This window comes from Eriocheir sinensis, chromosome 12 (genome assembly GCF_024679095.1).
Source record: "Eriocheir sinensis breed Jianghai 21 chromosome 12, ASM2467909v1, whole genome shotgun sequence".
Classification (NCBI taxonomy): Eukaryota; Metazoa; Arthropoda; class Malacostraca; order Decapoda; family Varunidae; genus Eriocheir; species Eriocheir sinensis.
The window spans coordinates 14,075,441-14,091,658 of NC_066520.1; the positions used below are offsets into that span (position 1 = coordinate 14,075,441).

At 45.6% G+C, this 16,218-nt stretch overlaps 1 non-coding gene across 1 annotated transcript; it reads right to left on the minus strand.

The window, feature by feature from the left end:
• Nucleotides 1–15,904: 15,904 nt before the first annotated feature.
• On the minus strand, nucleotides 15,905–15,977 carry Trnar-ucu (transfer RNA arginine (anticodon UCU)). Its single transcript has one exon. It is a non-coding gene; the product is annotated as a tRNA-Arg (tRNA).
• Between the last annotated feature and the right edge of the window lie 241 nt (nucleotides 15,978–16,218).

Below are 16,218 nucleotides of genomic sequence, written 5' to 3' on the forward strand. Positions count from 1 at the left end.
AGAAAAGTAACGAAATCCCAACGTCACCAAACTACTGAACCCTACGTTGATTCTAAACTTGATTCTAATTACAAGGATTGCTATTTTACAACATCAAACAATCTTTTAAGGGAAGGTTTTGTGACGACGGTGATGATTATGATCGCTTGCCAATGTTATCTTTGTGTACGCGTGAAAATTTGAGAACGTAAGAATATGATGATTGATGTCCAAATATTTAATGACTTGTCAGACAGACGGAAAAGATTCAGTGGCATGTTAAGCAGACGGAAAAGTGGTATCCAGTAGCATTCATGTAGGTGTTTATAAATTCCTCGATGCCTTCCTCTCCTCCTCCTCCTCCTCCTCCTCCTCCTCCTCGCCCCTTCCCGCAGTCTCCAGGTGTCGTCCGTGTTACGTAAAGCAAATAAAGGCGATTCCAACGTGCAGAAGCCGAGGAGGAAGAAAATAACAGAACACTTTGATAAAAAAATGTGAAATGTGGAAATATGAATGGGCAAATTACGTAAAAGGTCAATTCATGGCCTTGGCGGTGACAAGGACTACATCTTCTTGCCATCATGCAATTAATATTCAGGCAACAAAATTATATTACTCCACTCAACAACAACAAAAATCAGCAACAGAAAAGGAGACCCGTTACAAAGGCAGATCTCCGCAGTCTACAGTCTACAATCTACTCATGATGAAACAAATATAATTTACTAATACCTGCAGCTTTATATCATGGCACAGAGACAAACTGAAGTATACTGAAGGTAAAAACGTCTCCAAAGAAAGTAGTTGTCTTAAAAGAAATAGAAAACTTAAGTATCTCGCTATTCCCCTCTTGAAAGGATCTTAAGTCACAGGAAGGAAAAGATGCCATACGTGTTTACTATTGAAGGGGTTACCACATGTCACGATAAAGGTTAGTCAATTAGTGTTCATTTCCTTCCCTCGGTGACTGCACGCAACACCTTCCTCTTCACCTCCTTCGAACACACGTCTTTCTCTTTTTTGTTTTCGATCATAGGTGTTACGACCCTCCGTGTATGTTGTAAAAATAATGATATTAAGATTAACATTAATAATAATAATGATAATACACTGTTGATGTTGTGTTTCCTGTGTCATTAGCCTTCTCATGGGGGTGGTGGTGATGGTGGTGATAGTGGTGGTGGTGGTGATGGTGGTGATGGTGATGATGATTGTAGTAATGGTGGTGGTAGTGATGGCAGTGATGTCAGAGCAAGAGTGGGATGATGTTAACTGTGCCTGCGTGCGTCTGTTAAAGGTACAAGTAGTAGTAGTAGTAGATGGTTTTGAAAATGGATGTTCTACTCTAAGCTTTTTGGGAGCAGAGGCAAAGCGATATTTTTACGATTTTTTTTTTACCCTTGAGCTGCCTTCCTTGATGTAAAAAAAAAAAATAATAATGTAGTAGTGGTTATGTTGAGTTTACTGAAGTTGTCTCTTTTTGTACAGGTAAGCCAGAGCAGGGCATGTATATATAGGTCCTCATGACTGAATTTGGTCACTCTCACCAAACTGTATGTATGCCATCGTGGGTGAAATTTGTATAGCGGAGCCTTTCCTTCTTTGCCTAGTTCATAATACTCCCCGGTGCGCCCCTTGAATGAAGCCGCAGTAGAGGTTAAGAACGATATATAACGCGGATGATGTTCAGACGCTGGAGGTGTGTGGCTGCGAGCGTGAGGATTGGTCATAGTGGTGGTGGTGGTGGAGGTGGAGGGGGGAGGATGTTAGGGCAAGGCTTCTAATGGCGGTGGTGGCGTTTACGATGTTGTTGGTTGTGTTGATAGTGTTTGTGTTGGCCTGCTTGTGGTAGTGATGGTGGTGGTGTTTGCTGGAGTGTTGGTACTGGTGTAGGTATTGGTTGGTGTTGGTTTGTGTTGATGATGGTGTTATTAATTGTGGTTTTATTGGTGTTTATGTAGGTGGTGCTTGTTTTGGAGGTATTGTTTATGCTCTTGGTGATTGTGTTAATGGTGTTAGTGTTAGTGCTAGTGGTGGTGTTAGCGGTGGAGGTGATGGTGATGACAGTGGTGGTGATGGCTCCTCCGGCTCGTTATGCGGGGACGGAGTGTTTGGGGTAAAAACTTAGGGGCGAGATATGTCGTGTTTGTTCAAGGGGTCGTGTGTGTGTGTGTGTGTGTGTGTGTGTGTGTGTGTGTGTGTGTGTGTGTGTGTGTGTGCGCGCGCTTTGACTCATTATCATTGTTATTGCAATTACTATTATTATCGTTGTTGTCATTATTATTATTATTATTATTATTATTATTATTATTATTATTATTATCATCATCATCATCACTGAAAATTGCAACAAAAAAGCACCAGTAACATTATCACCATCGTTATCACCACCACTATCATCATTATCACCATCATCATCATCATCATCATCATCATTACCACCATCATCATTATCACCGTCATCAGTCATCACTTTTTCTTCAGTGGCTCAAAGAAGTCAGTAAGGGTCGGCCTCTCTCCTTCTCTGTCTACCTTCTTCCTTCGTCCCTCCTCCTCTTTCCCACTCCCCTTTCTCCTTTTTTGCTCTTCTCCCCGCTCCTCTCCTCCCTTCTCCACCCCAACTCGCCTTCTTCTTTTACCTTGCTCTCTCCCTCTTTCTCCCTCCTGTCCCTCTTCCCCCTCGTCTCCGGGCCTCCCCTCCTCTCTCTCCTCCCCTCTCCCCGCCTCTCTCTCCTCCCCTCTCCCAGCCTCTCCGCCCCCCTCGAGACACACCACCCACAAGAACGAGTCAAACGAGAGTCTTGCATGACGTGAAACAAATTCCCTGAGACAACACAGGTAGAGGGGGACAGGTGGACAGATGGAGAGGGGAGGAGAGGGAGGTGGAGGAGAAGAGAGGTGGAGGACAGGCAAAACAGATTGGAGAGGGGGAGGACAACTTGGAGAGGATAAGGAGAGGAGAGGAAGGTGGAGAATATGGGAATACAGGTAAGAGGAGAGGACAGAGAGGTAGAGGGCAGGTAAGAACAGATGGAAGAGGTGGAGAAGAGTTAGAAGTGGAGTGGAGAACAGGTGGAGAAGTGGAGGGCAAGTGAAAGAAAGTAAAAAAAAAGAGGTATGTTATTGGGATAGACAGATACAGTATTGTAGACAAACAGACACAGACACAGACAGGCAGACATACAGACAGACTTAACAAACATTAGCACACAGAGAAAACCAAACAGATAGACATACGGTTATACAATACTGAGAAAAGACAAGCGGACAGATAGAAACAGACAGGCACACACACAGACAGACAGACAGATGAACACAGGTAACACGTGTCTGCCCATCAATCAGGTAAACGAGAGCTGGAGGGGAGGGAAAAAAAATCAGTGTAGAGACATTACCACCATCGTCATCATCATCATCATCAGCAAGCAACCAGCGTGTGATCGATGGCCCCACAAATCATCGTAACCATCGACTTCCCGTGAGCAGCGAGCCACAGGGGGCGAGCAGGGGAGCAGGTGGGCAGGTGGGTGGAGGGTGAGCGGAGTGGCAGCAGAGCGTGAGCAGGAGGGTAAAGGCTAAGCAGGTGGTTGGTAGGTTGGCAGAACGAGAGGAGAATGAGAGCAGGAGGCAAACTGTGATTGAAGTGGACTGCGTAAGGAATGAAGTCAAGGGTTTAGCAGAGTGACGTAAAGTAAGCGATGTGTTGGTTGGTGTTGGTTTGTGTTGATGATGGTATAATTAATTGTGGTTCTATTGGTGTTTAAGTAGGTGGTGCTAGTTTTGGAGGTATTGTTTATGCTTTTGGTGATTGTGTTAAGAAGGAGAAGGAGAGCAGAACCTAATAGCAGGAGGCAGAGTGATCGAAGTTTAAGATGTGAGAGAAGAAGTCGACGGTTAAGCAGAACATCATAAAATAAGCGGTGTGTAGGTAGTATATAGGAAAGTGAATAGAACGAGAGCAGAGTGTGATTGTAAGGCTAAGAAGTGTGAAGGTATTATAGTAGGAAGGTTAACAGAGCATAAGAAGAGCATTACTGAATCCTTGGTCGTGAGGAGAGAAGTCGCAGTATGAGCAGGAGGTCGTGCGATCGAAGCTAAGGACGTGAAGAGAAAAGTCGAGGGCTTAGCAGAACATTAAGTAAGGGTTGTAGAGGTGTTGGGAGCGTGAGCAGAATAGCAGCGAACCGTGAACGAGTCTAGGGGTGAGTGGAGAGGCTTTGTGGTGAGCAGGAAACTGGGGCTTGAGCAGAAGTGAGCAGAGCGTAGGACGAGTTTGATCAGGGTTTTAGCGAAGAGGTAGAAAGCAATGGAAAGTGGATGGGATAATAATATGACATGATTCAAGAAAGCGTGGAGATGAATGACGAACTTAAAGAGATGAATATATAGCTTTTTGAGGACAAGGAAGGATGGGCCTGAGTGAGGAGTTTGTTTTAGAAGCTTCAGATTTTGAGGAGTAACGAAAAGAGACTTGGTGGAGATGTAAGTACAGGAATCTTATGAACGAACCCGACATTAATGTGAATACAGCAACATTAATCGAAGGAAGTAATTACACACACACACACACACACACACACACACACACACACACACACACACACACACACACACACACACTCCAAACACGGCCGTAAAAACTCACATCAAATCGACATAAATTCGCGAGTAGAAAAACGCACAGATTTAACACCATGTAATTCAGACCCACGACCATTACGAGGCCAGGTGATTACCGCGCAGGTGAGAGAGAGAGAGAGAGAGAGAGAGAGAGAGAGAGAGAGAGAGAGAGAGAGCACAAACACAGACACTCAAAGACAGGTACACAGACAAACATATAGACACAGACACACACGCACACAGACTTAAAGACCCACAGACAGACAGACAGACAGACAGAGAGACAGCAGGTTCAGACAAGCGCCCTCATCGTTGCCAGGTCAAACGGAACTCACGCCCACTGATTTTTGACCCTTTGGTTCTTCCGGTGGTGGTCATGGGCGGGTGGGCGGCAGCTGGAGGGCGCGTGGACGTCCGAGGGAAGGGGAGGTGGTGGAGGGAGGAAGAGGGAGGGAGGAGGAGGGGCAAGAGGAGGAGGAGAAGGGCTTGTGCTTACTGAGCAATCAACACGAGGTCCGGGAATTATTAAATTAAGTGTAGGTTAAGTAAGGCTTAGGTTCCGGTTGTGACCAGATCCGGGATTAGTTCAGAGAAGCAGAGAGCCTGTGCGAGGGAGGCGGAGGGGAGGGAGAACGAGGAAACAGGAAAGAAGACAGGCTGTAGAGACCTAGACAGAGATAGGGAGAGAGAGATAAAGACAGGATAGGAAACAACACACGTATATAAAGCTAAAAAGAGAGAGAATGAAAAAGACGGGGAAGGTAAGAGTGTGTAGAGATAGGGAAAGAGAAAGACGTAGAGAGATGGGAAAGAAAACTGCATGTGTAGAAATAAGTAGATATAGGGAAAGGATTAGGGAAGGAAACAATATGTGGAAAGGTATAGTGAGAGAAATAGAAATAGATATAGTTGAAAATGACATGTGTAAACGGGAATTGAGAGAAGGGGATAAACGGAGAGGTAGGGAAAGAACCACAGATATCACGGGTTCAGTGGGACATGGGTGAAGTGGGGGAGACTGTTTTGTTTGTGTGGTGGTGGCAGAGATGATGTTAGAGGTAAAGACCCAATCTTCTCTTAGTAGTTATAATAATAGTCGTATAGTAATATGATGACATGTACATAGTAACTGAAATGCTAAATATGCCCTCGTGTTAATAGCATTCATGTAATCGTAGTAATGGTAGTTCGTGACCCACTAACGGTAACTGTGGTAAATATAGTAATCATGGTTGCGTGTGGGATAATTAACTTGTGATGATAATAGTAGACGTAGATAATGGATACAATGGTAGTGTGACGGGCAATGGTAATGGGTGCGCGTGGTGGTGGGGATTCTCTAGTTGATGGAGGTGGTGGTGGTGATGGTGTTAGTAGTAGAGGGTGTTAGGGGATGGTAGTAGTGGTGATGGTGGTAGTGGTGACGATGTTTATAGTAGTCCTGTTTGGTGGTGATGGTGATGGTGGTGGTGTGGTAGTCGTGTTAAGGAGGTGGTGATGAGGTTGGTATTAGTACTGGTGGTAATGATGATAGTATTGGTAGTAGAAGTGGTGGTCAGGTAATGGTGGTGATGGTGTTTGAAGTAGTAGTTAGGTAGTCGTCGTGGTGAGGGGGTTGGTGGTGGTGGTGGCGTGGGGTCAGGGAGGGTCAGGGGGAGGTCAGGGGGACACGTGTGCTGTGAGGGCGAGTGAGGGGGAAACGGGACATGGAAATGGACGCCTAAAACGTAACTTCCGCCGCCTGAGAGTAACCTCCCCGCGCACACTTTTTCTTTCTCCTCCTTTTTCACTTGTTCTTTTTGTAGCACGCTCGCCGGTAACGCTGTTCAGGAGTTCAATCACGTAATGGATCCGCTTGGGGGGGAGGATGAGGAGGAGGAGGAGGAGGTGGGGAGGGGGAGGGCAGTGTGATTCGTTCGTGTCAGTTTCGGAGCCTCGGAGTATAAGGTCCGAGGCTTCGTTTGTGTGTCGCTCCTCTAGTTTTCTATAGGCGAGTCACGTGATCTGAGTTGCTGAATAGTGCTTTCTCATTGTTCCTTTTACCGTTCACCTTTTAATCTATCTCACGCCATTCACATACTCATTCCTTCTCATGCAACGTATAAACATCACACAAGAGCAGTATCATGTGTGTTCTTCCTGCAATAACTATCAAAAACTTCTATATCTTCCTCTGTTTTGATATCTTTGGTAGCTCAAGGTCTTAGCGTTCGGGAGTAGAGGCAAGGCTGCAGATGAAGTGTAGACAACCAATCACAACTAAGAGTTTCATGTAGCTATTTGATTTGATTGGCTGTATCACCTCGAACGCTGTAATCCCGAACTCAGACATCTTCACGGCAGGACACAAGCAACACTGTCAAATTGTCGTACTCAGCCTCATGTTTCCCAATTTTCGACCTAAAAACTGCCTCCTTGACCGCAATGACTGCCTTAATATATAGTTATAATTAAAATGGTTAATTATTGGTGTTTTTTGGTGATAGATACGTGACATCATACGTCTCAGAAACCGGTAAACAAGGGGGTCTGAGTACGATAATCTGACAACAGTGGACACGAGGACAGTAGCTTGAGGGAGTGAGGAAGGAAGGGCTCGTGGATATCTCTTCGTTATTCTCCTTGTTTTACCTCATCTCGCGCTCTAATTTCCGCCTCCCTTGAGCTGCGTTTGTTTCTCTTATTCTGTGCACTTCAAGATCCCCTCAAGGACGCCACGAGGAGAACTAGGACAAGAGGAAACGGAGGAGGATCGCGTATTTTCATTTGGTAAGCGAAGGGAAGAGATGGGAGAGTTGCCAGGCGCCTCCATCTTGACTGTTTCCTATTCTTCCGTCGGTGTTGGTTAATATGGATCTGGTGCGCTGTTTGTTTTGCTTCTTTTATCAGGATTAGTTTTGATTTGTTTTGCTGAGAAGTTGTTGTTGTTGAAAGACCAGAAGGAGGAGGAGGAGGAGGAGGACGGAGGAAAGAGGAAGGAGCGGATTATCACTTCGGTTCTTATTTTCATTTTCAGAACATATTTTTGTCATCTTTTTCGCCTTCCTGTTCATCTTTTTCTTCCCTCTCTCCCTCCCTTCCTTCCTTCCTGACCATCATCACCATCATCACCATCAGCATCATCACCACCATTCTTAAGCTTTCAACACCTCTCCTCCTTCCCTCTCCTCCTCTTCCGCCCTGACCCCTTCCCCTCTTCCTCCTCTTCCCACTCCTCTTTCCCTCCTCCGCATTTCCTCTCTCCCTCTTTCGTATACCTCTCTGATCATTCACTCCCCTCCCTCTCTTTCCTTCCCCTCCCTCAGCAAGCTCCCCACTTTCCTCCATATCTCCTCCCCTTTCTCTCCACCTCTCCCTTCTCTCCCCTCTCCCTCCACTCCTCCCTTGGGCAGACACAGGAGGGAGGGAGAAGAGGAAAAGGGAGGTGATAATATGCTCGTTAAATCACAGGTTGTCTAACACTCCCTCTCTCTCCCTCCCTTTTCTCTCTCTCCCTTCCTGCCTCTCCTCCTCTCCCCCTCCCCCTCCTCCCCAAACACGTGCCTTCTCCCACAACACTAAACGCCGAAAGGGTGAGAGGGTAAAAGGGTGGTTGAGAGAGAGAGAGAGAGAGAGAGAGAGAGAGAGAGAGTATTGTTATCGTTATGTTGTTATTCTTATCGTTTATTTACTTATATTACCATTCCTTCCTCATTCCCACTTTTTATTTACAGTACGTTCTCATCCTCCTTCCTTTCCTCCTCTTCTTCCTCCTCTTTCTTCTTCTCTTCTTCCTTCTCCTGAAACTTCAATTATCGTCATTTCTTTCTCATCTCTTCTACTTGTTATCATCTTTCTTAAACATGAGCAACCAATTTCTCTCTCCCAAAACCACCAAGGAAAACAACACGAAAATAACTAACTCCTCAACCAATATCCAAAAGCTACCACCACAACCACCATTTGCTCCATCCACCACCACCACCACCAACAACAACAACAACAACAACAACACTTCCACAATGCAGCAGTAGCAATTTACCTGTGCTCTCTCTCTATCTCTTTCTCTCCCCTTATCTCCTTCTTTCTCCTCTCCTCCTCCTCCTCCTCCTCCTCCTCTACTACCATCATCTAGCGATCTTTTCCACCTCTCTTTGCTTCCTCCTTTCTTCCCTCTTTCCCCTTCCTTTCTTACTCTTTCCTTCTCTCTTCTGGTTCTTCTCTCCGCCATCTTCTCTACTCTTCCTCCTCCTCCACCTCCTCCTCTTCCTCCTCTACCGTCACCTTGCAATCTCTTCCTTTCTTCCACCTCATTTTGCTTCCACCTTCTTCCCCTCTTTCCCCTTCCTTCCTCTTTCCTCCTCTCTTCTGGTTCTTCTCTCCGCCATATTCTCTACTCTTCCTCCTCCTCCTCCTCCTCCTCCTCTATCACCACCAAGCAATCTCTTCCACCTCACTTTGATTCCTCGTCTCTCCCCTCTTTCCCCTTCCTTCCATCCTCTTCCCTTCTCTTTCCTGGTTCTTTTCGCCTCCTCCTCCTCCTCCTCCTCCACTACCGCCACCCAGTAATCTCTTCCACCTCACTTTGGTTCCTCCTTCCTCCCCTCTTTCCCCTTCCTTCCATCCTCTTCCCTTCTCTTTCCTGGTTCTTTTCGCCCCCTCCTCCTCCTCCTCCTCCTCGACCGCCACCCAGTAATCTCTTCCACCTCACTTTGGTTCCTCCTTCCTCCCCTCTTTCCCCTTCCTTCCTTCCTCTTCCCTCCTCTCTCTGGTTCTTTTCTCTGCCGCCGCCGCCGCTGACTGCCCCCTCCCGGTTATTAATTATTATAAAATTGTGACCAAATTATAGGCGGGAAGCGGCGGCGGCGTGGCGACCGATGGACGGATCGATCGCCTCTAAACTGCTTCCTTTTTTACGACATAAATCCGTGTAATTTGGCGATGAGAAATTGGGGGCTACGTGTCAAAAATAGACCCCCTCCCCTTTACTCCCCTTCCCTCTCCTCCCCTTCTCTCTCTCCTCTTCTCTTCTTCTTAACCCCTCCACTTTCTCTCCTTTCCTCTTCCCCCTTTCTCTTTTTTACACCCCTTCCCTCACCTCCCTTTCCCTTTCTTGCCCCCCTCCCTTTTCCTCCCTTTCTCCCTATCTCTCTTATAACCCCTCCTCTTTCCTCCCTTCCCCCTCTCTCTCCCTTTCTCTTTCCTACTCGCTCTCCCTACCTATTTCTCCCCCTCCCTTTTCCTCCCCTTTTCTTATCCCCTCCCTTTCCTCCCTTTCCCCCTCTCTCTCCCTTTTTCTTTGTTTCTTGCCCTCTTCCCCTTGTCTTCTACGTCTTGAACCCCAATACTTTCAGATCTAAACCTTCACTTTTTCCCCTCTCCTTCCCTTCCCTCATCACCAACACCACCAACATCACCTCCACGTCCAACACTACTCTCTGTAATACTTTTCCCTTGTGTCCCGCCTCCTCCTCCTCCTCCTTCTCTTCCTCCGTTTCCCTTCCCCTGTAATATTTTTTTTCTTCTTTTCCTGCTCCTCCTCCTCTTCTATTTCCCTCCCTTCCCCTCCCATTTCTTCCGACAAAACCTTCCGTACTACTTTTTTTGTTCTTCTCTTCCCCTTCCTTCCCCTCCCATTTCCTCCATCGCCCCTTTCTGTAAAACTTTTCTCTTCCCCTCCTCCTCTTATCCTTCCTCCACCCCTTTTTCCCCCCACTCTTTTTCCCCTCTTTCGTCTTCTCCTTGCCCCCTTCTTCCGTCTCCCCTCCCCTCCTCTCTCTCCTTTTTCCCCTTCTCTTACCCCCTGTTCTGCTTTCTCACCTCGACCTCAACCCCAATTAAAGTTGCCTCTCCCATCCCCTCTTCTTCCTCCACCACAATCACCACCACCACCACAACAACAACACCACTATCCCCTCCACCACGACCACCACCACCACCACTAACAACACCACTTAAATCTTTCTCTTTCCTTCTTCCCTTCCTCTTCCTCTTCCTTCTCCTTCGCCTTTGCTGTCCTTTCATCTTCCACCTTTGATTAGATAGTTAGTGTAACTTGTCACAAACAGCCTCGTAAAGACCAGCAGGTCTGCTGTTGTTTGTTCTTTCTTTGTGTTCCTTTGTGCTCCTCTTCCCCCAACTTATCATGCTCTTCCTCCCCTTCTCCCTCCTCCTCTTCTTCCTCCTCAAATTCGTCCTACTCTTCCTCCTCTTCTCCTCCTTCTTCCTCCCCTCATGTCACTGATACTTGGGACCTCATGCAATACTCTCTCTCTCTCTCTCTCTCTCTCTCTCTCTCTCTCTCTCTCTCTCTCGTACCTCAAGGCGGGAACGCGAAGGGCACACGTCTCTAGAGTGTAATTTTGGGTCATTTGGAGATAGTGTGTCACGAGGGAGGGGAATCTTGGTCAGCAGGCAGGTGGTGGTGCTCTCTCTCTCTCTCTCTCTCTCTCTCTCTCTCTCTCTCTCTCTCTCTCTCTCTCTCTCTCTCTCTCTCTCTCTTATATTTTCCTTTTTTTTTCTGGTTCATTCGTTTGTTATACTTTGATTTATTTTTTTATATACTTTCTTTCACCTCTAATTTACTTTTTGTTTTGTTTTCGTAAGTTCCGTTTTCTTCGTTCTTTTTTGTGTGTTTTCGTTTGTTTGCCTTTTTTGGGGTCCATATCTCGTTTTCTTTGTTCTCCGTTTTCTTTCTATTTATACCTTTTATGTTTTCTATATCAATTAAGTCTTACACATTTTTTTCATTTTTGTTCTCCTTATTTTCTTGTTCTACTTCTTTTTTTCATTCTTCCTCTTCTTCTTCTTCCTCCTCCTCCTCCTTCTCCTCCTTCTCCTCCTCCTCCTCCTTCTCCTCCTCCTCCTCCTCCTGGTCCACTTCCTGCTCCCTAAGATGAGAATAAACTCGCCTGTAAATCTTCAGGATCGTGGTATATTTCTTCATATATTTTGCTTTACGACCATCATTTCTGCCTCTCTTAAACAATACATCACATTCCTCTCCCTCCCTCCTTCTCTCCCTCCTTTATTTCCTCCCTTCTTCTCTTTCTCCCTTCCTCCTTGTCCAAATCTGTCCCCATTTTCCTTCCTCCTCCTACTCGTACTTACCTTCCTTGCTTCACCTACTCCACTTTTGCCTCCTCTTTTGCCTCCACTTTCTCCACCTCTTCCTCCTTCCTCCATTTTCCTCCTCCGTGACTCACTCTTCCCTTCCTTCTCATCATCATTATCACCATTATTGCCACTCCTCCATCTCTCCTTCTTCCCTCCTTCTTTGTCTTCCACCCGTTCTTTCATTTCCTGTATCGTTCGTTTCTATCGTTGTCTCTTAGCTGTCCCTTCCGTCTTTCCTTATTCCTTCCTTTCTTCTACCCGTTCTTTCATTTCCTATTTCGTTTGTTTCTTCTCATCCTCTCTTATCTAACCCTTCCTTCTTACCTTTCTTCTCTTATTTGTCTCACCCATTTCTTTCTACCTTCTCATCATGTCTATCTGTTCTCGTCTCTCTCTTCTCCTTCCATCTCGTCCTAACCCTTTCCTTCTTACCTTTCCCACAAATCTTTCTTCTCTTGTCTTATCCCTCCCTACTTTCCTTCCTTCTTGTCTTCTCTCACCCCTTCCTTCCTTCCTTCCTTCCTTTCCTCCTTCGGCGCCATAAGACTCTGTAGTTGCGGCACCAAGAACAGAAAGCTCCAATCATCATCATCATCATCCTTTCCTCCTTCCTTCTTGCCATCCATCGAAGAAAACGGAAGAGCATGCAAAGAGGAAGTACTCAGGAGGCGCCTCAACCCATCGCCCTCCTCGCTTTCCCATTGGTCCACAGCCTCGGCCACTCAGAGCTCGCTTCCCTCACTGCCTCCCTTCCCTCCCTCTCTTCCTCCCGTTCCTTTACTTCCTCCTTCGTTTCTTCTCGTCCCCTCTTACCCTTCTGCTCTTCTTTGCCCTTCATCTTTTGTTCACTACCTTTTCATAATTTTTCTCCTTCGTCTCATCCTTCCTTCCTTTCTTTTCTATTCTTTCTATTCTCCCTGCTTGCCTTTTTGCCTCCCTTTCTCCGTCTTCCTTCCTCCTTGCCTTCCTGTCTATATTTTTTGTCTGTTTCTCTCCCATCTCTATCTCTTTTCCTTCTCCCGTCTCTTGCCACCTTCCCATTCTTCCTTCCTTCCTTCCTTGATCCCCCGCCCATCACCCAATCTTCCTGTCTATCTCTCTACCTCCCTCCCTGTCTCTCTCCTTCTCTCCCTTCCTCCCCCTCCCTCACTCACGCCCATTACTACGATATTAGCTTTTTCTTCCCATAAATCTGGTAATAACTGCAAGGAAAGGGCAAGGAAGGGAGGGAAGGAGGGAGGATGATGGACAGTCAGGGAAGTAGAACACAGTAGAGAGAGAGAGAGAAGGGAGGTAGGAAGGAAGAAGGAAGGGTGAAGGGAAGAGGAAGGATAAAGGGAAGGAGGAAGATTGACAGCCTGGGAAGTAGAACACAATGGAGAGAGTTAGTTTTAAGGGAGGTAGATAGGAAGGAAGAGGGAAGGGTATGGTGAAGGGAAGAGGAATGAGGAAGGGAAAAGAGGAAAGGAAGAGAGAGCAGAAAATATATTAATGGAGGATCGGTAGGAGAGGGAAATATAACTAGATAGATAGATAATAGACAAATAGATGGATAGAGAGAGATAGAAGGATGAAGGGAAGAGAAAGGAAGGCGGGAAATTAGGAAAAAAAAGCGAGAAAGGGAGAAAGCAGAAAACAGATGACTGGAGGAAAGAAAGAAAAGAAGAAACATAGACAGATAGATAGAAAGATAGAGAGCGAGAGGAGGGAAAGGGAGGGGGGGCGTCTATCCTTAAACCAGTGTCCCATCAACTTTACTTAGCCCAGCCTCGTCTCCGCCTCCCAGCCCAGCCCAGCCGCCTTTAACACTACTCGGCCAAGACTCAAACCAACGTATTCTACCTAAACTGTGTTACTCACCAAATGGGAATCTCTCGCCTCTGTGGGACTAAGAAGAAAAAGACCAATTTCCTTCCTCGTAAGCTTTGAGAACCAGAGTATATGTTCACGAGGCCTAAATGGCTTCCCTGGCCTCTCTGTGCTCTTTTTTAGGGGTTTGAGTCCTCTTTTGGTTGAGTCACCGCCGTAAGACCTTTGTGGTGGAGGGAATCAGGGTTGAGGAACGGAAAAAAAAGTATAATTGTCTTCTTTTTTTTTTTTTTACAACCAAGGAGACGGCTCAAGGGCAAGAAAAAGAGTGTAGACCCCCCCCTCCCCCCCCCGCTACTCACCCCTCCCACAACAGACAAAAGCAAAAAGTGGCCGAAAGAGAGGTCAATTTCGGGTGGAGAGGTGTCTTGATACACTCTTCTTGTAGTTCTTTGTGAGGTAATGACTAGTGTACTTGAATGCATGTTACAATTGTTCTATTTATGTTTCAGTAATTTGGGCAAGTTTTTTTTTTTCCCTAGATGCAGGGATGTCAGTCTTTTATTTTATATATTCTAGAAATTGTTTAATGATATTTCTATGTGTATGTTTCCTTTTCATGCATGTTCTCTGTTTAATGATTCTGTTTCGTATGTTTTTTCTTTTCATCTATGTATAATTTTGTTTACTTAATTCTTATAAAGGTTTTTCCTGTTAGGTTTTTGCCCTTGACTACTGTCCTGCGAAATCAGTTAGTTGGTCAGTCACTTATGATTACACACGCCACGCTTCGGCTAACTCACTTGTATGAAAACATTAGCAAACTTAAACTCTTGGGTACTTACCTTTTGGAGCTCGGGAACTCATCGGGGGCTTCGTGGTGCAGTGGTTAGCACACTCGGCTCACAACCAAGAGAGCTCGGGTTCGATTCCCGGGCGGAGTGGATAAATTTGGGCGGCTTTTCCGCTACCCTACGCCCCTGTCCACCCAGCAGTGAATGGGTACCAGGTATTAATCGGGGGTTGTGTCCCGTCTCGTGGGATCTGTTTCCTTCTCCTATAATTCCTTCCCCTCCTGTCTCTCTCCGGCATATGACCACAGATGTTGCGCCGACTAAACGAAACTTTCCAAACTTTCGGGAACTTTTCAATAACCTGAAAAATGACGGATTAAGAGTGGATTTAAAATGCTACCGAAAGTCAATCAAGTTTCAAGGCAAGGAATTTATGGAATACTTAATGAAAACTGGTGTCAGAAAGTTTTGGAGCATTATCATTTTATTTTTATTTTTAATGCACATGAATACTAAAACACAAGGTCTCTGCGTGCTTCATTTTATCATATAGCAGCTTCTTAACGTGCGTGTAATTCATTCATGGTAGTATTCGTTGTTCTTCCCATGAGTCATCGTAGTGTGTTTAAGTGTTTGACTCTTTCCTTAAGACTGGAGCTTTCTTAAAGAGGACGTACATGTTGTGACCTTATTGAGACTCTCCTCGTTATCCTTCATCCTGTGTGTAGCTTGTGGGGAGGTGATGTCGGTGCATGCAATAAGCGTCCTTCGGCATTGTTATATATCGTCACCTTCATAAACAAACCGCCTAAGTCATTATTTTCTACTTTACAGGAAATCAGAAAAGAACGGTCATTATCTCATTTGGCTTAAGATTTAGGCAGAAATGAAAAGGCCAATTCCAGAACACTCAAACCCTGAATAACGAAGGCAACTATACAAAAATGAGCGTCACTTGTTGAAAAATTGATGTAGACAAAAACCTGGAAATCGCTGAAAATTGACTTAGGCGATTATTTCATGAGGGTGACGATATGTTCTGCAGGGTCTGGGTTGCAGCACATTAGACGCTGATGTTGTGCAAGTTGAGCTTATTTGTGGAGTTTCATTTGCTCCTTCATGCTTTGGATCGATAGAGTTTAGGGCTTCACACGTTCCCTGAGTTCTCTGTGTATTAGATTAAAGAGGACGTACTTTTGTGGTATTATTGAGCCTCTCCTCGTTATCCTGCATCCTGTGTGTAGCTTGTGGGGAGGTGATGTCGGTGCATGCAGTGACCGTCCTTTGGGATTGTTCTATATGTTCTGCAAGGTCAGGGTTGCACCACATTAGACGCTGATATTTTTTCTATTTTACAACAAAGGAGACAGCTCAAGGGCACACAAAAAAGGAAACAATGATAAAAAAAAAGCCCGCTACTCGCTGCTCCTAGAAATAGTCAAAATTGTGCAAGTTGAGTTTATTAGTAGAGTTTCTTTGCTCCAACATCTTGCTTTGGATCGATAAAATTTAGGACTTCACACGTTCCCTGAGTTCTCTGAGTATTAGAAGCTTAGGTTGCCTTTGTCTTGGGGAGTGTGCAATTATGGGTTGTTGTAAAAAATCAGTATCCCCAGCGGGAGTCGAACCCGCGGCCTCTGGATTAGAAGTCCAGCGCGCTGTCCACTGCGCCATGAGGACTGTTAAGCAATGGGTACTTTTAAACCAAGAGAAAATTACAGAGTGGGAGTAAAATTTTCCTCGAACAGTTTACAGTAACGTCGTGCTCCCAAGTATTCCTTGATCTAAGAGCGGCTCACCTTACTGCGCTGTGCAGGTGTTGCAGACAGATAGACAGATAAAGAGAGAGGTAGATCGAAAGAGTCCAACTTCTACTAGCTTTTACTTCTACTACTACTACTAATAATAATGCTAACAATAA